Source organism: Schistocerca gregaria, chromosome 11, assembly GCF_023897955.1.
Source record: "Schistocerca gregaria isolate iqSchGreg1 chromosome 11, iqSchGreg1.2, whole genome shotgun sequence".
In the NCBI taxonomy this organism is placed as follows: Eukaryota; Metazoa; Arthropoda; class Insecta; order Orthoptera; family Acrididae; genus Schistocerca; species Schistocerca gregaria.
The window spans coordinates 10,971,443-10,998,554 of record NC_064930.1 but is presented as its reverse complement, the minus strand read 5'-3'; the positions used below and the strand labels follow the sequence as shown (position 1 = coordinate 10,998,554).

General features: G+C 46.9%; 47 non-coding genes across 47 annotated transcripts; all 47 read right to left on the bottom strand.

The window, feature by feature from the left end:
* Window positions 1-685: 685 nt before the first annotated feature.
* On the bottom strand, window positions 686-757 carry Trnat-agu (transfer RNA threonine (anticodon AGU)). Its single transcript has one exon. It is a non-coding gene; the product is annotated as a tRNA-Thr (tRNA).
* Window positions 758-1,095: 338 nt separating this feature from the next.
* Trnak-cuu (transfer RNA lysine (anticodon CUU)) lies at window positions 1,096-1,168 on the bottom strand. The gene has a single exon. It is a non-coding gene; the product is annotated as a tRNA-Lys (tRNA).
* Window positions 1,169-1,618: 450 nt separating this feature from the next.
* Window positions 1,619-1,691, bottom strand: Trnar-ucg (transfer RNA arginine (anticodon UCG)). The gene has a single exon. It is a non-coding gene; the product is annotated as a tRNA-Arg (tRNA).
* Window positions 1,692-2,201: 510 nt separating this feature from the next.
* Trnat-agu (transfer RNA threonine (anticodon AGU)) lies at window positions 2,202-2,273 on the bottom strand. Its single transcript has one exon. It is a non-coding gene; the product is annotated as a tRNA-Thr (tRNA).
* Window positions 2,274-2,611: 338 nt separating this feature from the next.
* Trnak-cuu (transfer RNA lysine (anticodon CUU)) lies at window positions 2,612-2,684 on the bottom strand. Its single transcript has one exon. It is a non-coding gene; the product is annotated as a tRNA-Lys (tRNA).
* Window positions 2,685-3,134: 450 nt separating this feature from the next.
* On the bottom strand, window positions 3,135-3,207 carry Trnar-ucg (transfer RNA arginine (anticodon UCG)). The gene has a single exon. It is a non-coding gene; the product is annotated as a tRNA-Arg (tRNA).
* Window positions 3,208-3,717: 510 nt separating this feature from the next.
* Trnat-agu (transfer RNA threonine (anticodon AGU)) lies at window positions 3,718-3,789 on the bottom strand. Its single transcript has one exon. It is a non-coding gene; the product is annotated as a tRNA-Thr (tRNA).
* Window positions 3,790-4,127: 338 nt separating this feature from the next.
* Trnak-cuu (transfer RNA lysine (anticodon CUU)) lies at window positions 4,128-4,200 on the bottom strand. Its single transcript has one exon. It is a non-coding gene; the product is annotated as a tRNA-Lys (tRNA).
* Window positions 4,201-4,650: 450 nt separating this feature from the next.
* On the bottom strand, window positions 4,651-4,723 carry Trnar-ucg (transfer RNA arginine (anticodon UCG)). The gene has a single exon. It is a non-coding gene; the product is annotated as a tRNA-Arg (tRNA).
* Window positions 4,724-5,219: 496 nt separating this feature from the next.
* Window positions 5,220-5,291, bottom strand: Trnat-agu (transfer RNA threonine (anticodon AGU)). Its single transcript has one exon. It is a non-coding gene; the product is annotated as a tRNA-Thr (tRNA).
* Window positions 5,292-6,152: 861 nt separating this feature from the next.
* Trnar-ucg (transfer RNA arginine (anticodon UCG)) lies at window positions 6,153-6,225 on the bottom strand. The gene has a single exon. It is a non-coding gene; the product is annotated as a tRNA-Arg (tRNA).
* A 510-nt stretch (window positions 6,226-6,735) lies between these two features.
* Trnat-agu (transfer RNA threonine (anticodon AGU)) lies at window positions 6,736-6,807 on the bottom strand. The gene has a single exon. It is a non-coding gene; the product is annotated as a tRNA-Thr (tRNA).
* A 338-nt stretch (window positions 6,808-7,145) lies between these two features.
* On the bottom strand, window positions 7,146-7,218 carry Trnak-cuu (transfer RNA lysine (anticodon CUU)). The gene has a single exon. It is a non-coding gene; the product is annotated as a tRNA-Lys (tRNA).
* A 450-nt stretch (window positions 7,219-7,668) lies between these two features.
* Trnar-ucg (transfer RNA arginine (anticodon UCG)) lies at window positions 7,669-7,741 on the bottom strand. Its single transcript has one exon. It is a non-coding gene; the product is annotated as a tRNA-Arg (tRNA).
* A 496-nt stretch (window positions 7,742-8,237) lies between these two features.
* On the bottom strand, window positions 8,238-8,309 carry Trnat-agu (transfer RNA threonine (anticodon AGU)). Its single transcript has one exon. It is a non-coding gene; the product is annotated as a tRNA-Thr (tRNA).
* Window positions 8,310-8,647: 338 nt separating this feature from the next.
* On the bottom strand, window positions 8,648-8,720 carry Trnak-cuu (transfer RNA lysine (anticodon CUU)). Its single transcript has one exon. It is a non-coding gene; the product is annotated as a tRNA-Lys (tRNA).
* A 450-nt stretch (window positions 8,721-9,170) lies between these two features.
* Trnar-ucg (transfer RNA arginine (anticodon UCG)) lies at window positions 9,171-9,243 on the bottom strand. The gene has a single exon. It is a non-coding gene; the product is annotated as a tRNA-Arg (tRNA).
* Window positions 9,244-9,751: 508 nt separating this feature from the next.
* Window positions 9,752-9,823, bottom strand: Trnat-agu (transfer RNA threonine (anticodon AGU)). The gene has a single exon. It is a non-coding gene; the product is annotated as a tRNA-Thr (tRNA).
* A 338-nt stretch (window positions 9,824-10,161) lies between these two features.
* Window positions 10,162-10,234, bottom strand: Trnak-cuu (transfer RNA lysine (anticodon CUU)). The gene has a single exon. It is a non-coding gene; the product is annotated as a tRNA-Lys (tRNA).
* A 450-nt stretch (window positions 10,235-10,684) lies between these two features.
* Window positions 10,685-10,757, bottom strand: Trnar-ucg (transfer RNA arginine (anticodon UCG)). Its single transcript has one exon. It is a non-coding gene; the product is annotated as a tRNA-Arg (tRNA).
* Window positions 10,758-11,270: 513 nt separating this feature from the next.
* Trnat-agu (transfer RNA threonine (anticodon AGU)) lies at window positions 11,271-11,342 on the bottom strand. Its single transcript has one exon. It is a non-coding gene; the product is annotated as a tRNA-Thr (tRNA).
* Window positions 11,343-11,680: 338 nt separating this feature from the next.
* On the bottom strand, window positions 11,681-11,753 carry Trnak-cuu (transfer RNA lysine (anticodon CUU)). The gene has a single exon. It is a non-coding gene; the product is annotated as a tRNA-Lys (tRNA).
* A 450-nt stretch (window positions 11,754-12,203) lies between these two features.
* On the bottom strand, window positions 12,204-12,276 carry Trnar-ucg (transfer RNA arginine (anticodon UCG)). The gene has a single exon. It is a non-coding gene; the product is annotated as a tRNA-Arg (tRNA).
* A 908-nt stretch (window positions 12,277-13,184) lies between these two features.
* On the bottom strand, window positions 13,185-13,257 carry Trnak-cuu (transfer RNA lysine (anticodon CUU)). Its single transcript has one exon. It is a non-coding gene; the product is annotated as a tRNA-Lys (tRNA).
* A 450-nt stretch (window positions 13,258-13,707) lies between these two features.
* Trnar-ucg (transfer RNA arginine (anticodon UCG)) lies at window positions 13,708-13,780 on the bottom strand. The gene has a single exon. It is a non-coding gene; the product is annotated as a tRNA-Arg (tRNA).
* Window positions 13,781-14,290: 510 nt separating this feature from the next.
* Trnat-agu (transfer RNA threonine (anticodon AGU)) lies at window positions 14,291-14,362 on the bottom strand. Its single transcript has one exon. It is a non-coding gene; the product is annotated as a tRNA-Thr (tRNA).
* Window positions 14,363-14,697: 335 nt separating this feature from the next.
* On the bottom strand, window positions 14,698-14,770 carry Trnak-cuu (transfer RNA lysine (anticodon CUU)). Its single transcript has one exon. It is a non-coding gene; the product is annotated as a tRNA-Lys (tRNA).
* Window positions 14,771-15,220: 450 nt separating this feature from the next.
* Window positions 15,221-15,293, bottom strand: Trnar-ucg (transfer RNA arginine (anticodon UCG)). Its single transcript has one exon. It is a non-coding gene; the product is annotated as a tRNA-Arg (tRNA).
* A 516-nt stretch (window positions 15,294-15,809) lies between these two features.
* Window positions 15,810-15,881, bottom strand: Trnat-agu (transfer RNA threonine (anticodon AGU)). The gene has a single exon. It is a non-coding gene; the product is annotated as a tRNA-Thr (tRNA).
* A 338-nt stretch (window positions 15,882-16,219) lies between these two features.
* Trnak-cuu (transfer RNA lysine (anticodon CUU)) lies at window positions 16,220-16,292 on the bottom strand. The gene has a single exon. It is a non-coding gene; the product is annotated as a tRNA-Lys (tRNA).
* Window positions 16,293-16,742: 450 nt separating this feature from the next.
* Trnar-ucg (transfer RNA arginine (anticodon UCG)) lies at window positions 16,743-16,815 on the bottom strand. Its single transcript has one exon. It is a non-coding gene; the product is annotated as a tRNA-Arg (tRNA).
* Window positions 16,816-17,325: 510 nt separating this feature from the next.
* Trnat-agu (transfer RNA threonine (anticodon AGU)) lies at window positions 17,326-17,397 on the bottom strand. Its single transcript has one exon. It is a non-coding gene; the product is annotated as a tRNA-Thr (tRNA).
* A 336-nt stretch (window positions 17,398-17,733) lies between these two features.
* Trnak-cuu (transfer RNA lysine (anticodon CUU)) lies at window positions 17,734-17,806 on the bottom strand. Its single transcript has one exon. It is a non-coding gene; the product is annotated as a tRNA-Lys (tRNA).
* Window positions 17,807-18,256: 450 nt separating this feature from the next.
* On the bottom strand, window positions 18,257-18,329 carry Trnar-ucg (transfer RNA arginine (anticodon UCG)). The gene has a single exon. It is a non-coding gene; the product is annotated as a tRNA-Arg (tRNA).
* Window positions 18,330-19,246: 917 nt separating this feature from the next.
* Window positions 19,247-19,319, bottom strand: Trnak-cuu (transfer RNA lysine (anticodon CUU)). The gene has a single exon. It is a non-coding gene; the product is annotated as a tRNA-Lys (tRNA).
* A 450-nt stretch (window positions 19,320-19,769) lies between these two features.
* Window positions 19,770-19,842, bottom strand: Trnar-ucg (transfer RNA arginine (anticodon UCG)). Its single transcript has one exon. It is a non-coding gene; the product is annotated as a tRNA-Arg (tRNA).
* Window positions 19,843-20,352: 510 nt separating this feature from the next.
* On the bottom strand, window positions 20,353-20,424 carry Trnat-agu (transfer RNA threonine (anticodon AGU)). The gene has a single exon. It is a non-coding gene; the product is annotated as a tRNA-Thr (tRNA).
* Window positions 20,425-20,759: 335 nt separating this feature from the next.
* Trnak-cuu (transfer RNA lysine (anticodon CUU)) lies at window positions 20,760-20,832 on the bottom strand. Its single transcript has one exon. It is a non-coding gene; the product is annotated as a tRNA-Lys (tRNA).
* Window positions 20,833-21,282: 450 nt separating this feature from the next.
* On the bottom strand, window positions 21,283-21,355 carry Trnar-ucg (transfer RNA arginine (anticodon UCG)). The gene has a single exon. It is a non-coding gene; the product is annotated as a tRNA-Arg (tRNA).
* Window positions 21,356-21,865: 510 nt separating this feature from the next.
* Window positions 21,866-21,937, bottom strand: Trnat-agu (transfer RNA threonine (anticodon AGU)). Its single transcript has one exon. It is a non-coding gene; the product is annotated as a tRNA-Thr (tRNA).
* Window positions 21,938-22,275: 338 nt separating this feature from the next.
* On the bottom strand, window positions 22,276-22,348 carry Trnak-cuu (transfer RNA lysine (anticodon CUU)). Its single transcript has one exon. It is a non-coding gene; the product is annotated as a tRNA-Lys (tRNA).
* Window positions 22,349-22,798: 450 nt separating this feature from the next.
* Trnar-ucg (transfer RNA arginine (anticodon UCG)) lies at window positions 22,799-22,871 on the bottom strand. The gene has a single exon. It is a non-coding gene; the product is annotated as a tRNA-Arg (tRNA).
* Window positions 22,872-23,378: 507 nt separating this feature from the next.
* Window positions 23,379-23,450, bottom strand: Trnat-agu (transfer RNA threonine (anticodon AGU)). The gene has a single exon. It is a non-coding gene; the product is annotated as a tRNA-Thr (tRNA).
* A 336-nt stretch (window positions 23,451-23,786) lies between these two features.
* Window positions 23,787-23,859, bottom strand: Trnak-cuu (transfer RNA lysine (anticodon CUU)). Its single transcript has one exon. It is a non-coding gene; the product is annotated as a tRNA-Lys (tRNA).
* A 450-nt stretch (window positions 23,860-24,309) lies between these two features.
* Window positions 24,310-24,382, bottom strand: Trnar-ucg (transfer RNA arginine (anticodon UCG)). Its single transcript has one exon. It is a non-coding gene; the product is annotated as a tRNA-Arg (tRNA).
* Window positions 24,383-25,302: 920 nt separating this feature from the next.
* Window positions 25,303-25,375, bottom strand: Trnak-cuu (transfer RNA lysine (anticodon CUU)). Its single transcript has one exon. It is a non-coding gene; the product is annotated as a tRNA-Lys (tRNA).
* A 450-nt stretch (window positions 25,376-25,825) lies between these two features.
* On the bottom strand, window positions 25,826-25,898 carry Trnar-ucg (transfer RNA arginine (anticodon UCG)). Its single transcript has one exon. It is a non-coding gene; the product is annotated as a tRNA-Arg (tRNA).
* Between the last annotated feature and the right edge of the window lie 1,214 nt (window positions 25,899-27,112).

The window sequence follows — 27,112 nt, the reverse complement described above, 5'->3', positions numbered from 1 at the left end:
CAACCTACATAGGTAGGAATGATCATCAAAATAAAATAAGAGAAATCAAAGCTCGAACAGAAAGGTTTAGGTGTTCGTTTTTCCCGCTCGCTGTTCGGGAGTGGAATAGTAGAGAGATAGTATGATTGTGGTTCGATGAACCCTCTGCCAAGCACTTAAATGTGAATTGCAGAGTAGTCATGTAGATGTAGATGTAGACGATTCATCTCGAAACGCTCACACCCCCTGAGGCATTGTGTTTTCGTTCCACACAGCCGCTGCCCCTTACTCTTTCCCACCCATTCGTTACATTCAACCTCTTACGAGACCGACCAAACATAGACAGGAAAACAAGACCACACACTTTGCGCAATCGGAATCGATGGCAGGGTGTCCCTCGCCGCATTTGCTACGATGGCCATTTGCTAATTCTGCAGAAGCGGCGGCGGCGACGACGAAGAAGATGACGACGACGACGACGACCGCGAGAGGCTCAGAGATTTGTGAGAAATACATCTATAAAATGTAATTCAGAATGCCTCGTCCCACCTTATGCCGTACCGCTTTGGCAAATGCTTTATCAGCGCCATTCGCCTTAATCACATCTGAGAGTAATTCTTAATAAAACGCCTCTCGCTAATTGTTCGCCATCACAGATACTGTTTGCTATACGGCCATGACGCGCAACTGATTTCCAAAATTCGTCTTCCTCCTGTGAGGATGGAACTCACGACTCCTGGTTTACTAGACCAGTGCTCTACCACTGAGCTAAAGAGGCGCGGCCTAGCGGAACTTTTGCGTACTTCGTCCGTACGGTCGTCTGAATCATCAGACTTCAGCTGACAACACTTCATATTTTTCACTAATATTTGCAGCTATGGCGACCCATTACTGCTTGGATACACATCTGACACGTAGCCGATGTTCTCTCCAAACAAAATCACCTGCACTTCAGAACATGACTTTCACACATGTCTACAAAATCACCTTCACCTTCAAATACAGTTTTCTTGCGACTGATTGAGACGTAGGCAAATTTTAAAGTTGCTATTTCCATTACATCACGTTAATCAGAAAATCGGTAATTTATATCTGCAGTGGAGAAAAATTCCGTTCCGCCCAGCGAAGGGCTCGAACCCACGACCCTGTGATTAAGAGTCTCATGCTCTACCGACTGAGCTAGCCGTGCTGCCTCGTTGGATACCTCCTGGGTAGCAGATCACACAGTACTCGTTTGGGTTGGTTGGTCCCATACAGAATCTCTCCATGCTGCCTAATGTTTTCCTAACGACACTCGTCACGTACTTCACTTTTATTTCATAATCATTTCTGAGAGGTAAAGGAATTGCATGACAATCTGCAGAGCTAGCGGCGTCAAAATTAACACACATACTTGACGTGACTCAAAAGCCGAACGAGTTACTTTCCGACGTTGTTTTAGATGTGCAAGTGCCAGTCAAACCTCGCGGTGAGGGCACTCTGCCGACCATTTCGCTAGTTAACACCGGTCTTCTTGTGTGTGTTTCAAGCTCAAGACCATCTTCAAGCACAAAATGGTCAACAGCAACATTCAGACGGTTTCGTACTGCACAATTGCTACATTAAAACGGTATGTTTGTTTCTCAGAACTGGAAAAACACGACCGTGACAGGATTCGAACCTGCAATCTTCGGATCCGAAGTCCGACGCCTTATGCATTAGGCCACACGGTCACTGACGACCAAGTATAACTTATATACGATTCATCTCGAAACGCTCACACCCCCTGAGGAATTGTGTTTTCGTTCCACACAGCCGCTGCCCCTTACTCTTTCCCACCCATTCGTTACATTCAACCTCTTACGAGACCGACCAAACGTAGACAGGAAAACAAGACCACACACTTTGCGCAATCGGAATCGATGGCAGGGTGTCCCTCGCCGCATTTGCTACGATGGCCATTTGCTAATTCTGCAGAAGCGGCGGCGGCGGCGACGACGACGACGACGAAGACGACGACCGTGGGAGGCTCAGAGATTTGTGAGAAATACATCTATAAAATGTAATTCAGAATGCCTCGTCCCACCTTATGCCGTACCGCTTTGGCAAATGCTTTATCAGCGCCATTCGCCTTAATCACATCTGAGAGTAATTCTTAATAAAACGCCTCTCGCTAATTGTTCGCCATCACAGATACTGTTTGCTATACGGCCATGACGCGCAACTGATTTCCAAAATTCGTCTTCCTCCTGTGAGGATGGAACTCACGACTCCTGGTTTACTAGACCAGTGCTCTACCACTGAGCTAAAGAGGCGCGGCCTAGCGGAACTTTTGCGTACTTCGTCCGTACGGTCGTCTGAATCTTCAGACTTCAGCTGACAACACTTCATATTTTTCACTAATATTTGCAGCTATGGCGACCCATTACTGCTTGGATACTCATCTGACACGTAGCCGATGTTCTCTCCAAACAAAATCACCTGCTCTTCAGAACATGACTTTCACACATGTCTACAAAATCAACTTCACCTTCAAATACAGTTTTCTTGCGACTGATTGAGACGTAGGCAAATTTTAAAGTTGCTATTTCCATTACATCACGTTAATCAGAAAATCGGTAATTTACATCTGCAGTGGAGAAAAATTCCGTTCCGCCCAGCGAAGGGCTCGAACCCACGACCCTGTGATTAAGAGTCTCATGCTCTACCGACTGAGCTAGCCGTGCTGCCTCGTTGGGTACCTCCTGGGTAGCAGATCACACAGTACTCGTTTGGGTTGGTTGGTCCCATACAGAATCTCTCCATGCTGCCTAATGTTTTCCTAACGACACCTGTCACGTACTTCACTTTTATTTCATAATCATTTCTGAGAGGTAAAGGAATTGCATGACAATCTGCAGAGCTAGCGGCGTCAAAATTAACACACATACTTGACGTGACTCAAAAGCCGAACGAGTTACTTTCCGACGTTGTTTTAGATGTGCAAGTGCCAGTCAAACCTCGCGGTGAGGGCACTCTGCCGACCATTTCGCTAGTTAACACCGGTCTTCTTGTGTGTGTTTCAAGCTCAAGACCATCTCCAAGCACAAAATGGTCAACAGCAACATTCTGACGGTTTCGTACTGCACAATTGCTACATTAAAACGGTATGTTTGTTTCTCAGAACTGGAAAAACACGACCGTGACAGGATTCGAACCTGCAATCTTCGGATCCGAAGTCCGACGCCTTATCCATTAGGCCACACGGTCACTGACGAGCAAGTATAACTTATATACGATTCATCTCGAAACGCTCACACCCCCTGAGGAATTGTGTTTTCGTTCCACACAGCCGCTGCCCCTTACTCTTTCCCACCCATTCGTTACATTCAACCTCTTACGAGACCGACCAAACATAGACAGGAAAACAAGACCACACACTTTGCGCAATCGGAATCGATGGCAGGGTGTCCCTCGCCGCATTTGCTACGATGGCCATTTGCTAATTCTGCAGAAGCGGCGGCGGCGACGACGACGACGACGACGAAGACGTCGACCGCGGGAGGCTCAGAGATTTGTGAGAAATACATCTATAAAATGTAATTCAGAATGCCTCGTCCCACCTTATGCCGTACCGCTTTGGCAAATGCTTTATCAGCGCCATTCGCCTTAATCACATCTGAGAGTAATTCTTAATAAAACGCCTCTCGCTAATTGTTCGCCATCACAGATACTGTTTGCTATACGGCCATGACGCGCAACTGATTTCCAAAATTCGTCTTCCTCCTGTGAGGATGGAACTCACGACTCCTGGTTTACTAGACCAGTGCTCTACCACTGAGCTAAAGAGGCGCGGCCTAGCGGAACTTTTGCGTACTTCGTCCGTACGGTCGTCTGAATCTTCAGACTTCAGCTGACAACACTTCATATTTTTCACTAATATTTGCAGCTATGGCGACCCATTACTGCTTGGATACTCATCTGACACGTAGCCGATGTTCTCTCCAAACAAAATCACCTGCACTTCAGAACATGACTTTCACACATGTCTACAAAATCAACTTCACCTTCAAATACAGTTTTCTTGCGACTGATTGAGACGTAGGCAAATTTTAAAGTTGCTATTTCCATTACATCACGTTAATCAGAAAATCGGTAATTTACATCTGCAGTGGAGAAAAATTCCGTTCCGCCCAGCGAAGGGCTCGAACCCACGACCCTGTGATTAAGAGTCTCATGCTCTACCGACTGAGCTAGCCGTGCTGCCTCGTTGGGTACCTCCTGGGTAGCAGATCACACAGTACTCGTTTGGGTTGGTTGGTCCCATACAGAATCTCTCCATGCTGCCTAATGTTTTCCTAACGACACTCGTCACGTACTTCACTTTTATTTCATAATCATTTCTGAGAGGTAAAGGAATTGCATGATAATCTGCAGAGCTAGCGGCGTCAAAATTAACACACATACTTGACGTGACTCAAAAGCCGAACGAGTTACTTTCCGACGTTGTTTTAGATGTGCAAGTGCCAGTCAAACCTCGCGGTGAGGGCACTCTGCCGACCATTTCGCTAGTTAAAACCGGTCTTCTTGTGTGTGTTTCAAGCTCAAGACCATCTTCAAGCACAAAATGGTCAACAGCAACATTCAGACGGTTTCGTACTGCACAATTGCTACATTAAAAAGGTATGTTTGTTTCTCAGAACTGGAAAAACACGACCGTGACAGGATTCGAACCTGCAATCTTCGGATCCGAAGTCCGACGCCTTATCCATTAGGTCACACGGTCACTGACGACCAAGTATAACTTATATACGATTCATCTCGAAACGCTCACACCCCCTGAGGAATTGTGTTTTCGTTCCACACAGCCGCTGCCCCTTACTCTTTCCCACCCATTCGTTACATTCAACCTCTTACGAGACCGACCAAACATAGACAGGAAAACAAGACCACACACTTTGCGCAATCGGAATCGATGGCAGGGTGTCCCTCGCCGCATTTGCTACGATGGCCGTTTTGCTAATTCTGCAGAAGCGGCGGCGGCGACGACGACGACGACCGCGAGAGGCTCAGAGATTTGTGAGAAATACATCTATAAAATGTAATTCAGAATGCCTCGTCCCACCTTATGCCGTACCGCTTTGGCAAATGCTTTATCAGCGCCATTCGCCTTAATCACATCTGAGAGTAATTCTTAATAAAACGCCTCTCGCTAATTGTTCGCCATCACAGATACTGTTTGCTATACGGCCATGACGCGCAACTGATTTCCAAAATTCGTCTTCCTCCTGTGAGGATGGAACTCACGACTCCTGGTTTACTAGACCAGTGCTCTACCACTGAGCTAAAGAGGCGCGGCCTAGCGGAACTTTTGCGTACTTCGTCCGTACGGTCGTCTGAATCTTCAGACTTCAGCTGACAACACTTCATATTTTTCACTAATATTAGCAGCTATGGCGACCCATTACTGCTTGGATATACATCTGACACGTAGCCGATGTTCTCTCCAAACAAAATCACCTGCACTTCAGAACATGACTTTCACACATGTCTACAAAATCACCTTCGACTTCAAATACAGTTTTCTTGCGACTGATTGAGACGTAGGCAAATTTTAAAGTTGCTATTTCCATTACATCACGTTAATCAGAAAATCGGTAATTTACATCTGCAGTGGAGAAAAATTCCGTTCCGCCCAGCGAAGGGCTCGAACCCACGACCCTGTGATTAAGAGTCTCATGCTCTACCGACTGAGCCTGCCGTGCTGCCTCGTTGGGTACCTCCTGGGTAGCAGATCACACAGTACTCGTTTGGGTTGGTTGGTCCCATACAGAATCTCTCCATGCTGCCTAATATTTTCCTAACGACACTCGTCACGTACTTCACTTTTATTTCATAATCATTTCTGAGAGGTAAAGGAATTGCATGACAATCTGCAGAGCTAGCGGCGTCAAAATTAACACACATACTTGACGTGACTCAAAAGCCGAACGAGTTACTTTCCGACGTTGTTTTAGATGTGCAAGTGCCAGTCAAACCTCGCGGTGAGGGCACTCTGCCGACCATTTCGCTAGTTAACACCGGTCTTCTTGTGTGTGTTTCAAGCTCAAGACCATCTTCAAGCACAAAATGGTCAACAGCAACATTCAGACGGTTTCGTACTGCACAATTGCTTCATTAAAACGGTATGTTTGTTTCTCAGAACTGGAAAAACACGACCGTGACAGGATTCGAACCTGCAATCTTCGGATCCGAAGTCCGACGCCTTATCCATTAGGCCACACGGTCACTGACGACCAAGTATAACTTATATACGATTCATCTGGAAACGCTCACACCCCCTGAGGAATTGTGTTTTCGTTCCACACAGCCGCTGCCCCTTACTCTTTCCCACCCATTCGTTACATTCAACCTCTTACGAGACCGACCAAACATAGACAGGAAAACCAGACCACACACTTTGCGCAATCGGAATCGATGGCAGGGTGTCCCTCGCCGCATTTGCTACGATGGCCATTTGCTAATTCTGCAGAAGCGGCGGCGGCGACGACGACGACGACGACGAAGACGACGACCGCGGGAGGCTCAGAGATTTGTGAGAAATACATCTATAAAATGTAATTCAGAATGCCTCGTCCCACCTTATGCCGTACCGCTTTGGCAAATGCTTTATCAGCGCCATTCGCCTTAATCACATCTGAGAGTAATTCTTAATAAAACGCCTCTCGCTAATTGTTCGCCATCACAGATACTGTTTGCTATACGGCCATGACGCGCAACTGATTTCCAAAATTCGTCTTCCTCCTGTGAGGATGGAACTCACGACTCCTGGTTTACTAGACCAGTGCTCTACCACTGAGCTAAAGAGGCGCGGCCTAGCGGAACTTTTGCGTACTTCGTCCGTACGGTCGTCTGAATCTTCAGACTTCAGCTGACAACACTTCATATTTTTCACTAATATTTGCAGCTATGGCGACCCATTACTGCTTGGATACACATCTGACACGTAGCCGATGTTCTCTCCAAACAAAATCACCTGCACTTCAGAACATGACTTTCACACATGTCTACAAAATCACCTTCTCCTTCAAATACAGTTTTCTTGCGACTGATTGAGTCGTAGGCAAATTTTAAAGTTGCTATTTCCATTACATCACGTTAATCAGAAAATCGGTAATTTACATCTGCAGTGGAGAAAAATTCCGTTCCGCCCAGCGAAGGGCTCGAACCAACGACCCTGTGATTAAGAGTCTCATGCTCTACCGACTGAGCTAGCCGTGCTGCCTCGTTGGGTACCTCCTGGGTAGCAGATCACACAGTACTCGTTTGGGTTGGTTGGTCCCATACAGAATCTCTCCATGCTGCCTAATATTTTCCTAACGACACTCGTCACGTACTTCACTTTTATTTCATAATCATTTCTGAGAGGTAAAGGAATTGCATGACAATCTGCAGAGCTAGCGGCGTCAAAATTAACACACATACTTGACGTGACTCAAAAGCCGAACGAGTTACTTTCCGACGTTGTTTTAGATGTGCAAGTGCCAGTCAAACCTCGCGGTGAGGGCACTCTGCCGACCATTTCGCTAGTTAAAACCGGTCTTCTTGTGTGTGTTTCAAGCTCAAGACCATCTTCAAGCACAAAATGGTCAACAGCAACATTCAGACGGTTTCGTACTGCACAATTGCTACATTAAAACGGTATGTTTGTTTCTCAGAACTGGAAAAACACGACCGTGACAGGATTCGAACCTGCAATCTTCGGATCCGAAGTCCGACGCCTTATCCATTAGGTCACACGGTCACTGACGACCAAGTATAACTTATATACGATTCATCTCGAAACGCTCACACCCCCTGAGGAATTGTGTTTTCGTTCCACACAGCCGCTGCCCCTTACTCTTTCCCACCCATTCGTTACATTCAACCTCTTACGAGACCGACCAAACATAGACAGGAAAACAAGACCACACACTTTGCGCAATCGGAATCGATGGCAGGGTGTCCCTCGCCGCATTTGCTACGATGGCCGTTTTGCTAATTCTGCAGAAGCGGCGGCGGCGACGACGACGACGACCGCGAGAGGCTCAGAGATTTGTGAGAAATACATCTATAAAATGTAATTCAGAATGCCTCGTCCCACATTATGCCGTACCGCTTTGGCAAATGCTTTATCAGCGCCATTCGCCTTAATCACATCTGAGAGTAATTCTTAATAAAACGCCTCTCGCTAATTGTTCGCCATCACAGATACTGTTTGCTATACGGCCATGACGCGCAACTGATTTCCAAAATTCGTCTTCCTCCTGTGAGGATGGAACTCACGACTCCTGGTTTACTAGACCAGTGCTCTACCACTGAGCTAAAGAGGTGCGGCCTAGCGGAACTTTTGCGTACTTCGTCCGTACGGTCGTCTGAATCTTCAGACTTCAGCTGACAACACTTCATATTTTTCACTAATATTAGCAGCTATGGCGACCCATTACTGCTTGGATATACATCTGACACGTAGCCGATGTTCTCTCCAAACAAAATCACCTGCACTTCAGAACATGACTTTCACACATGTCTACAAAATCACCTTCACCTTCAAATACAGTTTTCTTGCGATTGATTGAGACGTAGGCAAATTTTAAAGTTGCTATTTCCATTACATCACGTTAATCAGAAAATCGGTAATTTACATCTGCAGTGGAGAAAAATTCCGTTCCGCCCAGCGAAGGGCTCGAACCCACGACCCTGTGATTAAGAGTCTCATGCTCTACCGACTGAGCTAGCCGTGCTGCCTCGTTGGGTACCTCCTGGGTAGCAGATCACACAGTACTCGTTTGGGTTGGTTGGTCCCATACAGAATCTCTCCATGCTGCCTAATATTTTCCTAACGACACTCGTCACGTACTTCACTTTTATTTCATAATCATTTCTGAGAGGTAAAGGAATTGCATGACAATCTGCAGAGCTAGCGGCGTCAAAATTAACACACATACTTGACGTGACTCAAAAGCCGAACGAGTTACTTTCCGACGTTGTTTTAGATGTGCAAGTGCCAGTCAAACCTCGCGGTGAGGGCACTCTGCCGACCATTTCGCTAGTTAACACCGGTCTTCTTGTGTGTGTTTCAAGCTCAAGACCATCTTCAAGCACAAAATGGTCAACAGCAACATTCAGACGGTTTCGTACTGCACAATTGCTTCATTAAAACGGTATGTTTGTTTCTCAGAACTGGAAAAACACGACCTTGACAGGATTCGAACCTGCAATCTTCGGATCCGAAGTCCGACGCCTTATCCATTAGGTCACACGGTCACTGACGACCAAGTATAACTTATATACGATTCATCTCGAAACGCTCACACCCCCTGAGGAATTGTGTTTTCGTTCCACACAGCCGCTGCCCCTTACTCTTTCCCACCCATTCGTTACATTCAACCTCTTACGAGACCGACCAAACATAGACAGGAAAACAAGACCACACACTTTGCGCAATCGGAATCGATGGCAGGGTGTCCCTCGCCGCATTTGCTACGATGGCCGTTTTGCTAATTCTGCAGAAGCGGCGGCGGCGACGACGACGACGACGACGACGACGACCGCGAGAGGCTCAGAGATTTGTGAGAAATACATCTATAAAATGTAATTCAGAATGCCTCGTCCCACCTTATGCCGTACCGCTTTGGCAAATGCTTTATCAGCGCCATTCGCCTTAATCACATCTGAGAGTAATTCTTAATAAAACGCCTCTCGCTAATTGTTCGCCATCACAGATACTGTTTGCTATACGGCCATGACGCGCAACTGATTTCCAAAATTCGTCTTCCTCCTGTGAGGATGGAACTCACGACTCCTGGTTTACTAGACCAGTGCTCTACCACTGAGCTAAAGAGGCGCGGCCTAGCGGAACTTTTGCGTACTTCGTCCGTACGGTCGTCTGAATCTTCAGACTTCAGCTGACAACACTTCATATTTTTCACTAATATTAGCAGCTATGGCGACCCATTACTGCTTGGATATACATCTGACACGTAGCCGATGTTCTCTCCAAACAAAATCACCTGCACTTCAGAACATGACTTTCACACATGTCTACAAAATCACCTTCACCTTCAAATACAGTTTTCTTGCGACTGATTGAGACGTAGGCAAATTTTAAAGTTGCTATTTCCATTACATCACGTTAATCAGAAAATCGGTAATTTACATCTGCAGTGGAGAAAAATTCCGTTCCGCCCAGCGAAGGGCTCGAACCCACGACCCTGTGATTAAGAGTCTCATGCTCTACCGACTGAGCTAGCCGTGCTGCCTCGTTGGGTACCTCCTGGGTAGCAGATCACACAGTACTCGTTTGGGTTGGTTGGTCCCATACAGAATCTCTCCATGCTGCCTAATATTTTCCTAACGACACTCGTCACGTACTTCACCTTTATTTCATAATCATTTCTGAGAGGTAAAGGAATTGCATGACAATCTGCAGAGCTAGCGGCGTCAAAATTAACACACATACTTGACGTGACTCAAAAGCCGAACGAGTTACTTTCCGACGTTGTTTTAGATGTGCAAGTGCCAGTCAAACCTCGCGGTGAGGGCACTCTGCCGACCATTTCGCTAGTTAACACCGGTCTTCTTGTGTGTGTTTCAAGCTCAAGACCATCTTCAAGCACAAAATGGTCAACAGCAACATTCAGACGGTTTCGTACTGCACAATTGCTTCATTAAAACGGTATGTTTGTTTCTCAGAACTGGAAAAACACGACCGTGACAGGATTCGAACCTGCAATCTTCGGATCCGAAGTCCGACGCCTTATCCATTAGGCCACACGGTCACTGACGACCAAGTATAACTTATATACGATTCATCTGGAAACGCTCACACCCCCTGAGGAATTGTGTTTTCGTTCCACACAGCCGCTGCCCCTTACTCTTTCCCACCCATTCGTTACATTCAACCTCTTACGAGACCGACCAAACATAGACAGGAAAACCAGACCACACACTTTGCGCAATCGGAATCGATGGCAGTGTGTCCCTCGCCGCATTTGCTACGATGGCCATTTGCTAATTCTGCAGAAGCGGCGGCGGCGACGACGACGACGACGACGACGAAGACGACGACCGCGGGAGGCTCAGAGATTTGTGAGAAATACATCTATAAAATGTAATTCAGAATGCCTCGTCCCACCTTATGCCGTACCGCTTTGGCAAATGCTTTATCAGCGCCATTCGCCTTAATCACATCTGAGAGTAATTCTTAATAAAACGCCTCTCGCTAATTGTTCGCCATCACAGATACTGTTTGCTATACGGCCATGACGCGCAACTGATTTCCAAAATTCGTCTTCCTCCTGTGAGGATGGAACTCACGACTCCTGGTTTACTAGACCAGTGCTCTACCACTGAGCTAAAGAGGCGCGGCCTAGCGGAACTTTTGCGTACTTCGTCCGTACGGTCGTCTGAATCTTCAGACTTCAGCTGACAACACTTCATATTTTTCACTAATATTTGCAGCTATGGCGACCCATTACTGCTTGGATACACATCTGACACGTAGCCGATGTTCTCTCCAAACAAAATCACCTGCACTTCAGAACATGACTTTCACACATGTCTACAAAATCACCTTCACCTTCAAATACAGTTTTCTTGCGACTGATTGAGTCGTAGGCAAATTTTAAAGTTGCTATTTCCATTACATCACGTTAATCAGAAAATCGGTAATTTACATCTGCAGTGGAGAAAAATTCCGTTCCGCCCAGCGAAGGGCTCGAACCAACGACCCTGTGATTAAGAGTCTCATGCTCTACCGACTGAGCTAGCCGTGCTGCCTCGTTGGGTACCTGCTGGGTAGCAGATCACACAGTACTCGTTTGGGTTGGTTGGTCCCATACAGAATCTCTCCATGCTGCCTAATATTTTCCTAACGACACTCGTCACGTACTTCACTTTTATTTCATAATCATTTCTGAGAGGTAAAGGAATTGCATGACAATCTGCAGAGCTAGCGGCGTCAAAATTAACACACATACTTGACGTGACTCAAAAGCCGAACGAGTTACTTTCCAACGTTGTTTTAGATGTGCAAGTGCCAGTCAAACTTCGCGGTGAGGGCACTCTGCCGACCATTTCGCTTGTTAACACCGGTCTTCTTGTGTGTGTTTCAAGCTCAAGACCATCTTCAAGCACAAAATGGTCAACAGCAACATTCAGACGGTTTCGTACTGCACAATTGCTACATTAAAACGGTATGTTTGTTTCTCAGAACTGGAAAAACACGACCGTGACAGGATTCGAACCTGCAATCTTCGGATCCGAAGTCCGACGCCTTATCCATTAGGCCACACGGTCACTGACGACCAAGTATAACTTATATACGATTCATCTCGAAACGCTCACACCCCCTGAGGAATTGTGTTTTCGTTCCACACAGCCGCTGCCCCTTACTCTTTCCCACCCATTCGTTACATTCAACCTCTTACGAGACCGACCAAACATAGACAGGAAAACAAGACCACACACTTTGCGCAATCGGAATCGATGGCAGGGTGTCCCTCGCCGCATTTGCTACGATGGCCATTTGCTAATTCTGCAGAAGCGGCGGCGGCGACGTCGACGACGACGACGACCGCGAGAGACTCTGAGATTTATGAGAAATACATCTATAAAATGTAATTCAGAATGCCTCGTCCCACCTTATGCCGTACCGCTTTGGCAAATGCTTTATCAGCGCCATTCGCCTTAATCACATCTGAGAGTAATTCTTAATAAAACGCCTCTCGCTAATTGTTCGCCATCACAGATACTGTTTGCTATACGGCCATGACGCGCAACTGATTTCCAAAATTCGTCTTCCTCCTGTAAGGATGGAACTCACGACTCCTGGTTTACTAGACCAGTGCTCTACCACTGAGCTAAAGAGGCGCGGCCTAGCGGAACTTTTGCGTACTTCGCCGCACGGTCGTCTGAATCATCAGACTCCAGCTGACAACACTTAATATTTTTGACTAATATTAGCAGCTATGGCGACCCATTACTGCTTGGCTACACATCTGACACGTAGCCGATGTTCTCTCCAAACAAAACCACCTGCACTTCAGAACATGACTTTCACATGTCTACAAAATCACCTTCACCTTCAAATACAGTTTTCTTGCGACTGATTGAGACGTAGGCAAATTTTAAAGTTGCTATTTCCATTACATCACGTTAATCAGAAAATCGGTAATTTACATCTGCAGTGGAGAAAAATTCCGTTCCGCCCAGCGAAGGGATCGAACCCACGACCCTGTGATTAAGAGTCTCATGCTCTACCGACTGAGCTAGCCGTGCTGCCTCGTTGGGTACCTCCTGGGTAGCAGATCACACAGTACTCGTTTGAGTTGGTTGGTCCCATACAGAATCTCTCCATGCTGCCTAATGTTTTCCTAACGACACTCGTCACATACTTCACTTTTATTTCATAATCATTTCTGAGAGGTAAAGGAATTGCATGACAATCTGCAGAGCTAGCGGCGTCAAAATTAACACACATACTTGACGTGACTCAAAAGCCGAACGATTTACTTTCCGACGTTGTTTTAGATGTGCAAGTGCCAGTCAAACCTCGCGGTGAGGGCACTCTGCCGACCATTTCGCTAGTTAACACCGGTCTTCTTGTGTGTGTTTCAAGCTCAAGACCATCTCCAAGCACAAAATGGTCAACAGCAACATTCAGACGGTTTCGTACTGCACAATTGCTACATTAAAACGGTATGTTTGTTTCTCAGAACTGGAAAAACACGACCGTGACAGGATTCGAACCTGCAATCTTCGGATCCGAAGTCCGACGCCTTATCCATTAGGCCACACGGTCACTGACGACCAAGTATAACTTATATACGATTCATCTCGAAACGCTCACACCCCCTGAGGAATTGTGTTTTCGTTCCACACAGCCGCTGCCCCTTACTCTTTCCCACCCATTCGTTACATTCAACCTCTTACGAGACCGACCAAACATAGACAGGAAAACAAGACCACACACTTTGCGCAATCGGAATCGATGGCAGGGTGTCCCTCGCCGCATTTGCTACGATGGCCGTTTGCTAATTCTGCAGAAGCGGCGGCGACGACGACGACGACGACGACGACGACGACGACCGCGAGAGGCTCAGAGATTTGTGAGAAATACATCTATAAGATGTGATTCAGAATGCCTCGTCCCACCTTATGCCGTACCGCTTTGGCAAATGCTTTATCAGCGCCATTCGCCTTAATCACATCTGAGAGTAATTCTTAATAAAACGCCTCTCGCTAATTGTTCGCCATCACAGATACTGTTTGCTATACGGCCATGACGCGCAACTGATTTCCAAAATTCGTCTTCCTCCTGTGAGGATGGAACTCACGACTCCTGGTTTACTAGACCAGTGCTCTACCACTGAGCTAAAGAGGCGCGGCCTAGCGGAACTTTTGCGTACTTCGCCGCACGGTCGTCTGAATCTTCAGACTTCAGCTGACAACACTTCATATTTTTGACTAATATTAGCAGCTATGGCGACCCATTACTGCTTGGCTACACATCTGACACGTAGCCGATGTTCTCTCCAAACAAAACCACCTGCACTTCAGAACATGACTTTCACATGTCTACAAAATCACCTTCACCTTCAAATACAGTTTTCTTGCGACTGATTGAGACGTAGGCAAATTTTAAAGTTGCTATTTCCATTACATCACGTTAATCAGAAAATCGGTAATTTACATGCGCAGTGGAGAAAAATTCCGTTCCGCCCAGCGAAGGGCTCGAACCCACGACCCTGTGATTAAGAGTCTCATGCTCTACCGACTGAGCTAGCCGTGCTGCCTCGTTGGGTACCTCCTGGGTAGCAGATCACACAGTACTCGTTTGAGTTGGTTGGTCCCATACAGAATCTCTCCATGCTGCCTAATGTTTTCCTAACGACACTCGTCACATACTTCACTTTTATTTCATAATCATTTCTGAGAGGTAAAGGAATTGCATGACAATCTGCAGAGCTAGCGGCGTCAAAATTAACACACATACTTGACGTGACTCAAAAGCCGAACGATTTACTTTCCGACGTTGTTTTAGATGTGCAAGTGCCAGTCAAACCTCGCGGTGAGGGCACTCTGCCGACCATTTCGCTAGTTAACACCGGTCTTCTTGTGTGTGTTTCAAGCTCAAGACCATCTCCAAGCACAAAATGGTCAACAGCAACATTCAGACGGTTTCGTACTGCACAATTGCTACATTAAAACGGTATGTTTGTTTCTCAGAACTGGAAAAACACGACCGTGACAGGATTCGAACCTGCAATCTTCGGATCCGAAGTCCGACGCCTTATCCATTAGGCCACACGGTCACTGACGACCAAGTATAACTTATATACGATTCATCTCGAAACGCTCACACCCCCTGAGGAATTGTGTTTTCGTTCCACACAGCCGCTGCCCCTTACTCTTTCCCACCCATTCGTTACATTCAACCTCTTACGAGACCGACCAAACATAGACAGGAAAACAAGACCACACACTTTGCGCAATCGGAATCGATGGCAGGGTGTCCCTCGCCGCATCTGCTAAGATGGCCATTTGCTAATTCTGCAGAAGCGGCGGCGACGACGACGACGACGACGACGACGACGACGACGACGACCGCGGGAGTCTCAGAGATTTGTGAGAAATACATCTATAAAATGTAATTCAGAATGCCTCGTCCCACCTTATGCCGTACCGCTTTGGCAAATGCTTTATCAGCGCCATTCGCCTTAATCACATCTGAGAGTAATTCTTAATAAAACGCCTCTCGCTAATTGTTCGCCATCACAGATACTGTTTGCTATACGGCCATGACGCGCAACTGATTTCCAGAATTCGTCTTCCTCCTGTGAGGATGGAACTCACGACTCCTGGTTTACTAGACCAGTGCTCTACCACTGAGCTAAAGAGGCGCGGCCTAGCGGAACTTTTGCGTACTTCGTCCGTACGGTCGTCTGAATCTTCAGACATCAGCTGACAACACTTCATATTTTTCACTAATATTTGCAGCTATGGCGACCCATTACTGCTTGGATACACATCTGACACGTAGCCGAAGTTCTCTCCAAACAAAATCACCTGCACTTCAGAACATGACTTTCACACATGTCTACAAAATCACCTTCACCTTCAAATACAGTTTTCTTGCGACTGATTGAGTCGTAGGCAAATTTTAAAGTTGCTATTTCCATTACATCACGTTAATCAGAAAATCGGTAATTTACATCTGCAGTGGAGAAAAATTCCGTTCCGCCCAGCGTAGGGCTCGAACCCACGACCCTGTGATTAAGAGTCTCATGCTCTACCGACTGAGCTAGACGTGCTGCCCCGTTGGGTACCTGCTGGGTAGCAGATCACACAGTACTCGTTTGGGTTGGTTGGTCCCATACAGAATCTCTCCATGCTGCCTAATATTTTCCTAACGACACTCGTCACGTACTTCACTTTTATTTCATAATCATTTCTGAGAGGTAAAGGAATTGCATGACAATCTGCAGAGCTAGCGGCGTCAAAATTAACACACATACTTGACGTGACTCAAAAGCCGAACGAGTTACTTTCCGACGTTGTTTTAGATGTGCAAGTGCCAGTCAAACCTCGCGGTGAGGGCACTCTGCCGACCATTTCGCTAGTTAAAACCAGTCTTCTTGTGTGTGTTTCAAGCTCAAGACCATCTCCAAGCACAAAATGGTCAACAGCAACATTCAGACGGTTTCGTACTGCACAATTGCTACATTAAATCGGTATGTTTGTTTCTCAGAACTGGAAAAACACGACCGTGACAGGATTCGAACCTGCAATCTTCGGATCCGAAGTCCGACGCCTTATCCATTAGGCCACACGGTCACTGACGACCAAGTATAACTTATATACGATTCATCTCGAAACGCTCACACCCCCTGAGGAATTGTGTTTTCGTTCCACACAGCCGCTGCCCCTTACTCTTTCCCACCCATTCGTTACATTCAACCTCTTACGATACCGACCAAACATAGACAGGAAAACAAGACCACACACTTTGCGCAATCGGAATCGATGGCAGGGTGTCCCTCGCCGCATTTGCTACGATGGCCATTTGCTAATTCTGCAGAAGCGGCGGCGGCGACGTCGACGACGACGACGACGACGACGACCGCGAGAGGCTCAGAGATTTATGAGAAATACATCTATAAAATGTAATTCAGAATGCCTCGTCCCACCTTATGCCGTACCGCTTTGGCAAATGCTTTATCAGCGCCATTCGCCTTAATCACATCTGAGAGTAATTCTTAATAAAACGCCTCTCGCTAATTGTTCGCCATCACAGATACTGTTTGCTATACGGCCATGACGCGCAACTGATTTCCAAAATTCGTCTTCCTCCTGTGAGGATGGAACTCACGACTCCTGGTTTACTAGACCAGTGCTCTACCACTGAGCTAAAGAGGTGCGGCCTAGCGGAACTTTTGCGTACTTCGTCCGTACGATCGTCTGAATCTTCAGACTTCAGCTGACAACACTTCATATTTTTCACTAATATTTGCAGCTATGGCGACCCATTACTGCTTGGCTACACATCTGACACGTAGCCGATGTTCTCTCCAAACAAAACCACCTGCACTTCAGAACATGACTTTCACATGTCTACAAAATCACCTTCACCTTCAAATACAGTTTTCTTGCGACTGATTGAGACATAGGCAAATTTTAAAGTTGCTATTTCCATTACATCACGTTAATCAGAAAATCGGTAATTTACATCTGCAGTGGAGAAAAATTCCGTTCCGCCCAGCGAAGGGCTCGAACCCACGACCCTGTGATTAAGAGTCTCATGCTCTACCGACTGAGCTAGCCGTGCTGCCTCGTTGGTTACCTCCTGGGTAGCAGATCACACAGTACTCTTTTGGGTTGGTTGGTCCCATACAGAATCTCTCCATGCTGCCTAATGTTTTCCTAACGACACTCGTCACGTACTTCACTTTTATTTCATAATCATTTCTGAGAGGTAAAGGAATTGCATGACAATCTGCAGAGCTAGCGGCGTCAAAATTAACACACATACTTGACGTGACTCAAAAGCCGAACGAGTTACTTTCCGACGTTGTTTTAGATGTGCAAGTGCCAGTCAAACCTCGCGGTGAGGGCACTCTGCCGACCATTTCGCTAGTTAAAACCAGTCTTCTTGTGTGTGTTTCAAGCTCAAGACCATCTCCAAGCACAAAATGGTCAACAGCAACATTCAGACGGTTTCGTACTGCACAATTGCTACATTAAAACGGTATGTTTGTTTCTCAGAACTGGAAAAACACGACCGTGACAGGATTCGAACCTGCAATCTTCGGATCCGAAGTCCGACGCCTTATCCATTAGGCCACACGGTCACTGACGACCAAGTATTACTTATATACGATTCATCTCGAAACGCTCACACCCCCTGAGGAATTGTGTTTTCGTTCCACACAGCCGCTGCCCCTTACTCTTTCCCACCCATTCGTTACATTCAACCTCTTACGAGACCGACCAAACATAGACAGGAAAACAAGACCACACACTTTGCGCAATCGGAATCGATGGCAGGGTGTCCCTCGCCGCATTTGCTACGATGGCCATTTGCTAATTCTGCAGAAGCGGCGGCGGCGACGACGACGACGACGACGACGACGACCGCGAGAGGCTCAGAGATTTGTGAGAAATACATCTATAAAATGTAATTCAGAATGCCTCGTCCCACCTTATGCCGTACCGCTTTGGCAAATGCTTTATCAGCGCCATTCGCCTTAATCACATCTGAGAGTAATTCTTAATAAAACGCCTCTCGCTAATTGTTCGCCATCACAGATACTGTTTGCTATGCGGCCATGACGCGCAACTGATTTCCAAAATTCGTCTTCCTCCTGTGAGGATGGAACTCACGACTCCTGGTTTACTAGACCAGTGCTCTACCACTGAGCTAAAGGGGCGCGGCCTAGCGGAACTTTTGCGTACTTCGTCCGTACGGTCGTCTGAATCTTCAGACTTCAGCTGACAACACTTCATATTTTTCACTAATATTTGCAGCTATGGCGACCCATTACTGCTTGGATACACATCTGACACGTAGCCGATGTTCTCTCCAAACAAAATCACCTGCACTTCAGAACATGACTTTCACACATGTCTACAAAATCAACTTCACCTTCAAATACAGTTTTCTTGCGACTGATTGAGACGTAGGCAAATTTTAAAGTTGCTATTTCCATTACATCACGTTAATCAGAAAATCGGTAATTTACATCTGCAGTGGAGAAAAATTCCGTTCCGCCCAGCGAAGGGCTCGAACCCACGACCCTGTGATTAAGAGTCTCATGCTCTACCGACTGAGCTAGCCGTGCTGCCTCGTTGGGTACCTCCTGGGTAGCAGATCACACAGTACTCGTTTGGGTTGGTTGGTCCCATACAGAATCTCTCCATGCTGCCTAATGTTTTCCTAACGACACCTGTCACGTACTTAACTTTTATTTCATAATCATTTCTGAGAGGTAAAGGAATTGCATGACAATCTGCAGAGCTAGCGGCGTCAAAATTAACACACATACTTGACGTGACTCAAAAGCCGAACGATTTACTTTCCGACGTTGTTTTAGATGTGCAAGTGCCAGTCAAACCTCGCGGTGAGGGCACTCTGCCGACCATTTCGCTAGTTAACACCGGTCTTCTTGTGTGTGTTTCAAGCTCAAGACCATCTCCAAGCACAAAATGGTCAACAGCAACATTCAGACGGTTTCGTACTGCACAATTGCTACATTAAAACGGTATGTTTGTTTCTCAGAACTGGAAAAACACGACCGTGACAGGATTCGAACCTGCAATCTTCGGATCCGAAGTCCGACGCCTTATCCATTAGGCCACACGGTCACTGACGACCAAGTATAACTTATATACGATTCATCTCGAAACGCTCACACCCCCTGAGGAATTGTGTTTTCGTTCCACACAGCCGCTGCCCCTTACTCTTTCCCACCCATTCGTTACATTCAACCTCTTACGAGACCGACCAAACATAGACAGGAAAACAAGACCACACACTTTGCGCAATCGGAATCGATGGCAGGGTGTCCCTCGCCGCATTTGCTACGATGGCCGTTTGCTAATTCTGCAGAAGCGGCGGCGACGACGACGACGACGACGACGACGACGACGACCGCGAGAGGCTCAGAGATTTGTGAGAAATACATCTATAAGATGTGATTCAGAATGCCTCGTCCCACCTTATGCCGTACCGCTTTGGCAAATGCTTTATCAGCGCCATTCGCCTTAATCACATCTGAGAGTAATTCTTAATAAAACGCCTCTCGCTAATTGTTCGCCATCACAGATACTGTTTGCTATACGGCCATGACGCGCAACTGATTTCCAAAATTCGTCTTCCTCCTGTGAGGATGGAACTCACGACTCCTGGTTTACTAGACCAGTGCTCTACCACTGAGCTAAAGAGGCGCGGCCTAGCGGAACTTTTGCGTACTTCGCCGCACGGTCGTCTGAATCTTCAGACTTCAGCTGACAACACTTCATATTTTTGACTAATATTAGCAGCTATGGCGACCCATTACTGCTTGGCTACACATCTGACACGTAGCCGATGTTCTCTCCAAACAAAACCACCTGCACTTCAGAACATGACTTTCACATGTCTACAAAATCACCTTCACCTTCAAATACAGTTTTCTTGCGACTGATTGAGACGTAGGCAAATTTTAAAGTTGCTATTTCCATTACATCACGTTAATCAGAAAATCGGTAATTTACATGCGCAGTGGAGAAAAATTCCGTTCCGCCCAGCGAAGGGCTCGAACCCACGACCCTGTGATTAAGAGTCTCATGCTCTACCGACTGAGCTAGCCGTGCTGCCTCGTTGGGTACCTCCTGGGTAGCAGATCACACAGTACTCGTTTGAGTTGGTTGGTCCCATACAGAATCTCTCCATGCTGCCTAATGTTTTCCTAACGACACTCGTCACATACTTCACTTTTATTTCATAATCATTTCTGAGAGGTAAAGGAATTGCATGACAATCTGCAGAGCTAGCGGCGTCAAAATTAACACACATACTTGACGTGACTCAAAAGCCGAACGATTTACTTTCCGACGTTGTTTTAGATGTGCAAGTGCCAGTCAAACCTCGCGGTGAGGGCACTCTGCCGACCATTTCGCTAGTTAACACCGGTCTTCTTGTGTGTGTTTCAAGCTCAAGACCATCTCCAAGCACAAAATGGTCAACAGCAACATTCAGACGGTTTCGTACTGCACAATTGCTACATTAAAACGGTATGTTTGTTTCTCAGAACTGGAAAAACACGACCGTGACAGGATTCGAACCTGCAATCTTCGGATCCGAAGTCCGACGCCTTATCCATTAGGCCACACGGTCACTGACGACCAAGTATAACTTATATACGATTCATCTCGAAACGCTCACACCCCCTGAGGAATTGTGTTTTCGTTCCACACAGCCGCTGTCCCTTACTCTTTCCCACCCATTCGTTACATTCAACCTCTTACGAGACCGACCAAACATAGACAGGAAAACAAGACCACACACTTTGCGCAATCGGAATCGATGGCAGGGTGTCCCTCGCCGCATCTGCTAAGATAGCCATTTGCTAATTCTGCAGAAGCGGCGGCGACGACGACGACGACGACGACGACGACGACGACCGCGGGAGTCTCAGAGATTTGTGAGAAATACATCTATAAAATGTAATTCAGAATGCCTCGTCCCACCTTATGCCGTACCGCTTTGGCAAATGCTTTATCAGCGCCATTCGCCTTAATCACATCTGAGAGTAATTCTTAATAAAACGCCTCTCGCTAATTGTTCGCCATCACAGATACTGTTTGCTATACGGCCATGACGCGCAACTGATTTCCAGAATTCGTCTTCCTCCTGTGAGGATGGAACTCACGACTCCTGGTTTACTAGACCAGTGCTCTACCACTGAGCTAAAGAGGCGCGGCCTAGCGGAACTTTTGCGTACTTCGTCCGTACGGTCGTCTGAATCTTCAGACATCAGCTGACAACACTTCATATTTTTCACTAATATTTGCAGCTATGGCGACCCATTACTGCTTGGATACACATCTGACACGTAGCCGAAGTTCTCTCCAAACAAAATCACCTGCACTTCAGAACATGACTTTCACACATGTCTACAAAATCACCTTCACCTTCAAATACAGTTTTCTTGCGACTGATTGAGTCGTAGGCAAATTTTAAAGTTGCTATTTCCATTACATCACGTTAATCAGAAAATCGGTAATTTACATCTGCAGTGGAGAAAAATTCCGTTCCGCCCAGCGTAGGGCTCGAACCCACGACCCTGTGATTAAGAGTCTCATGCTCTACCGACTGAGCTAGACGTGCTGCCCCGTTGGGTACCTGCTGGGTAGCAGATCACACAGTACTCGTTTGGGTTGGTTGGTCCCATACAGAATCTCTCCATGCTGCCTAATATTTTCCTAACGACACTCGTCACGTACTTCACTTTTATTTCATAATCATTTCTGAGAGGTAAAGGAATTGCATGACAATCTGCAGAGCTAGCGGCGTCAAAATTAACACACATACTTGACGTGACTCAAAAGCCGAACGAGTTACTTTCCGACGTTGTTTTAGATGTGCAAGTGCCAGTCAAACCTCGCGGTGAGGGCACTCTGCCGACCATTTCGCTAGTTAAAACCAGTCTTCTTGTGTGTGTTTCAAGCTCAAGACCATCTCCAAGCACAAAATGGTCAACAGCAACATTCAGACGGTTTCGTACTGCACAATTGCTACATTAAATCGGTATGTTTGTTTCTCAGAACTGGAAAAACACGACCGTGACAGGATTCGAACCTGCAATCTTCGGATCCGAAGTCCGACGCCTTATCCATTAGGCCACACGGTCACTGACGACCAAGTATAACTTATATACGATTCATCTCGAAACGCTCACACCCCCTGAGGAATTGTGTTTTCGTTCCACACAGCCGCTGCCCCTTACTCTTTCCCACCCATTCGTTACATTCAACCTCTTACGATACCGACCAAACATAGACAGGAAAACAAGACCACACACTTTGCGCAATCGGAATCGATGGCAGGGTGTCCCTCGCCGCATTTGCTACGATGGCCATTTGCTAATTCTGCAGAAGCGGCGGCGGCGACGTCGACGACGACGACGACGACGACCGCGAGAGGCTCAGAGATTTATGAGAAATACATCTATAAAATGTAATTCAGAATGCCTCGTCCCACCTTATGCCGTACCGCTTTGGCAAATGCTTTATCAGCGCCATTCGCCTTAATCACATCTGAGAGTAATTCTTAATAAAACGCCTCTCGCTAATTGTTCGCCATCACAGATACTGTTTGCTATACGGCCATGACGCGCAACTGATTTCCAAAATTCGTCTTCCTCCTGTGAGGATGGAACTCACGACTCCTGGTTTACTAGACCAGTGCTCTACCACTGAGCTAAAGAGGTGCGGCCTAGCGGAACTTTTGCGTACTTCGTCCGTACGATCGTCTGAATCTTCAGACTTCAGCTGACAACACTTCATATTTTTCACTAATATTTGCAGCTATGGCGACCCATTACTGCTTGGCTACACATCTGACACGTAGCCGATGTTCTCTCCAAACAAAACCACCTGCACTTCAGAACATGACTTTCACATGTCTACAAAATCACCTTCACCTTCAAATACAGTTTTCTTGCGACTGATTGAGACGTAGGCAAATTTTAAAGTTGCTATTTCCATTACATCACGTTAATCAGAAAATCGGTAATTTACATCTGCAGTGGAGAAAAATTCCGTTCCGCCCAGCGAAGGGCTCGAACCCACGACCCTGTGATTAAGAGTCTCATGCTCTACCGACTGAGCTAGCCGTGCTGCCTCGTTGGTTACCTCCTGGGTAGCAGATCACACAGTACTCTTTTGGGTTGGTTGGTCCCATACAGAATCTCTCCATGCTGCCTAATGTTTTCCTAACGACACTCGTCACGTACTTCACTTTTATTTCATAATCATTTCTGAGAGGTAAAGGAATTGCATGACAATCTGCAGAGCTAGCGGCGTCAAAATTAACACACATACTTGACGTGACTCAAAAGCCGAACGAGTTACTTTCCGACGTTGTTTTAGATGTGCAAGTGCCAGTCAAACCTCGCGGTGAGGGCACTCTGCCGACCATTTCGCTAGTTAAAACCAGTCTTCTTGTGTGTGTTTCAAGCTCAAGACCATCTCCAAGCACAAAATGGTCAACAGCAACATTCAGACGGTTTCGTACTGCACAATTGCTACATTAAAACGGTATGTTTGTTTCTCAGAACTGGAAAAACACGACCGTGACAGGATTCGAACCTGCAATCTTCGGATCCGAAGTCCGACGCCTTATCCATTAGGCCACACGGTCACTGACGACCAAGTATTACTTATATACGATTCATCTCGAAACGCTCACACCCCCTGAGGAATTGTGTTTTCGTTCCACACAGCCGCTGCCCCTTACTCTTTCCCACCCATTCGTTACATTCAACCTCTTACGAGACCGACCAAACATAGACAGGAAAACAAGACCACACACTTTGCGCAATCGGAATCGATGGCAGGGTGTCCCTCGCCGCATTTGCTACGATGGCCATTTGCTAATTCTGCAGAAGCGGCGGCGGCGACGACGACGACGACGACGACGACGACGACCGCGAGAGGCTCAGAGATTTGTGAGAAATACATCTATAAAATGTAATTCAGAATGCCTCGTCCCACCTTATGCCGTACCGCTTTGGCAAATGCTTTATCAGCGCCATTCGCCTTAATCACATCTGAGAGTAATTCTTAATAAAACGCCTCTCGCTAATTGTTCGCCATCACAGATACTGTTTGCTATGCGGCCATGACGCGCAACTGATTTCCAAAATTCGTCTTCCTCCTGTGAGGATGGAACTCACGACTCCTGGTTTACTAGACCAGTGCTCTACCACTGAGCTAAAGGGGCGCGGCCTAGCGGAACTTTTGCGTACTTCGTCCGTACGGTCGTCTGAATCTTCAGACTTCAGCTGACAACACTTCATATTTTTCACTAATATTTGCAGCTATGGCGACCCATTACTGCTTGGATACACATCTGACACGTAGCCGATGTTCTCTCCAAACAAAATCACCTGCACTTCAGAACATGACTTTCACACATGTCTACAAAATCAACTTCACCTTCAAATACAGTTTTCTTGCGACTGATTGAGACGTAGGCAAATTTTAAAGTTGCTATTTCCATTACATCACGTTAATCAGAAAATCGGTAATTTACATCTGCAGTGGAGAAAAATTCCGTTCCGCCCAGCGAAGGGCTTGAACCCACGACCCTGTGATTAAGAGTCTCATGCTCTACCGACTGAGCTAGCCGTGCTGCCTCGTTGGGTACCTCCTGGGTAGCAGATCACACAGTACTCGTTTGGGTTGGTTGGTCCCATACAGAATCTCTCCATGCTGCCTAATGTTTTCCTAACGACACCTGTCACGTACTTAACTTTTATTTCATAATCATTTCTGAGAGGTAAAGGAATTGCATGACAATCTGCAGAGCTAGCGGCGTCAAAATTAACACACATACTTGACGTGACTCAAAAGCCGAACGAGTTACTTTCCGACGTTGTTTTAGATGTGCAAGTGCCAGTCAAACCTCGCGGTGAGGGCACTCTGCCGACCATTTCGCTAGTTAACACCGGTCTTCTTGTGTGTGTTTCAAGCTCAAGACCATCTCCAAGCACTAAATGGTCAACAGCAACATTCTGACGGTTTCGTACTGCACAATTGCTACATTAAAACGGTATGTTTGTTTCTCAGAACTGGAAAAACACGAGCGTGACAGGATTCGAACCTGCAATCTTCGGATCCGAAGTCCGACGCCTTATCCATTAGGCCACACGGTCACTGACGACCAAGTATAACTTATATACGATTCATCTCGAAACGCTCGCACCCCCTGAGGAATTGTGTTTTCGTTCCACACAGCCGCTGCCCCTTACTCTTTCCCACCCATTCGTTACATTCAACCTCTTACGAGACCGACCAAACATAGACAGGAAAACAAGACCACACACTTTGCGCAATCGGAATCGATGGCAGGGTGTCCCTCGCCGCATTTGCTACGATGGCCATTTGCTAATTCTGCAGAAGCGGCGGCGGCGACGACGACGACGACGACGAAGACGACGACCGCGGGAGGCTCAGAGATTTGTGAGAAATACATCTATAAAATGTAATTCAGAATGCCTCGTCCCACCTTATGCCGTACCTTTTTTTTTTTTTTTTTTTTTCCTTTATTGTCATTTTATACCTACAAAGGTAGGCCGGCAGCGGCCTAATATGCCGCTCTTCGGCCACAAGAAACATACAAGAGATAAAAACAGGAAGACATAATCTCAAAACACAGACATGGAGGACAAAAATCAGAAGACAACAGAGAATAAAAAGAAATGAAGTCGTTCACCGACGCAGCACTGTTTCAGTTTTAAAAAGACGGGCAGCACAGCACGGAACAGAGAACACTAGCACAGGTGAACGGTGGAGCAGAAAACGAAGAAACACTCGAGGCACAGACGGGACGAAAGACACGGACACTGCGGAGATGGGCTTCGGCGCTTGCAGGGGCACTGTCCACACCGAAAAGCTGGGGGCCTGCCAAGGGAAAAAACAGGGGGAGGGAAGGAGGGAGGGGGAGATAGGATGCCAGGGAGGAGGAGGGGAGAAAACGAAAAAAGGGGGGTGGAAGCCCAGGGAGAGGGGGAGGGGAGGTAAGGATGAAAGGAGGGAGAGAGGGAGGGAGAGAAGGGAGAGAGGGTGCCCACAGGAAAATGAGAGGAGAGGGGAAGGCAAGGCTCAAAGTTGGTAGGAGGGGTAGATGGAGGGGAGGAGGGCATCATCCGGGAGGGGGAGTCGGCGGAAGCCACCTTGGGAGAGGGTGTGGAGAGTGTGAAGAAGGAGAGCAGGTGGGATACAGGAGTACAGGCGCGGCAGTGGGTTGGGGTGGGAGAGGATGGAAGAGACAAGCGGGTGGGGAGGATCAAGCTTGCGGGAGGTGTAGAGGATCCGTATCCGTTGGAGGAAGAGAAGGAGGTGTGGGAAGGGGATGAGGTCATAGAGG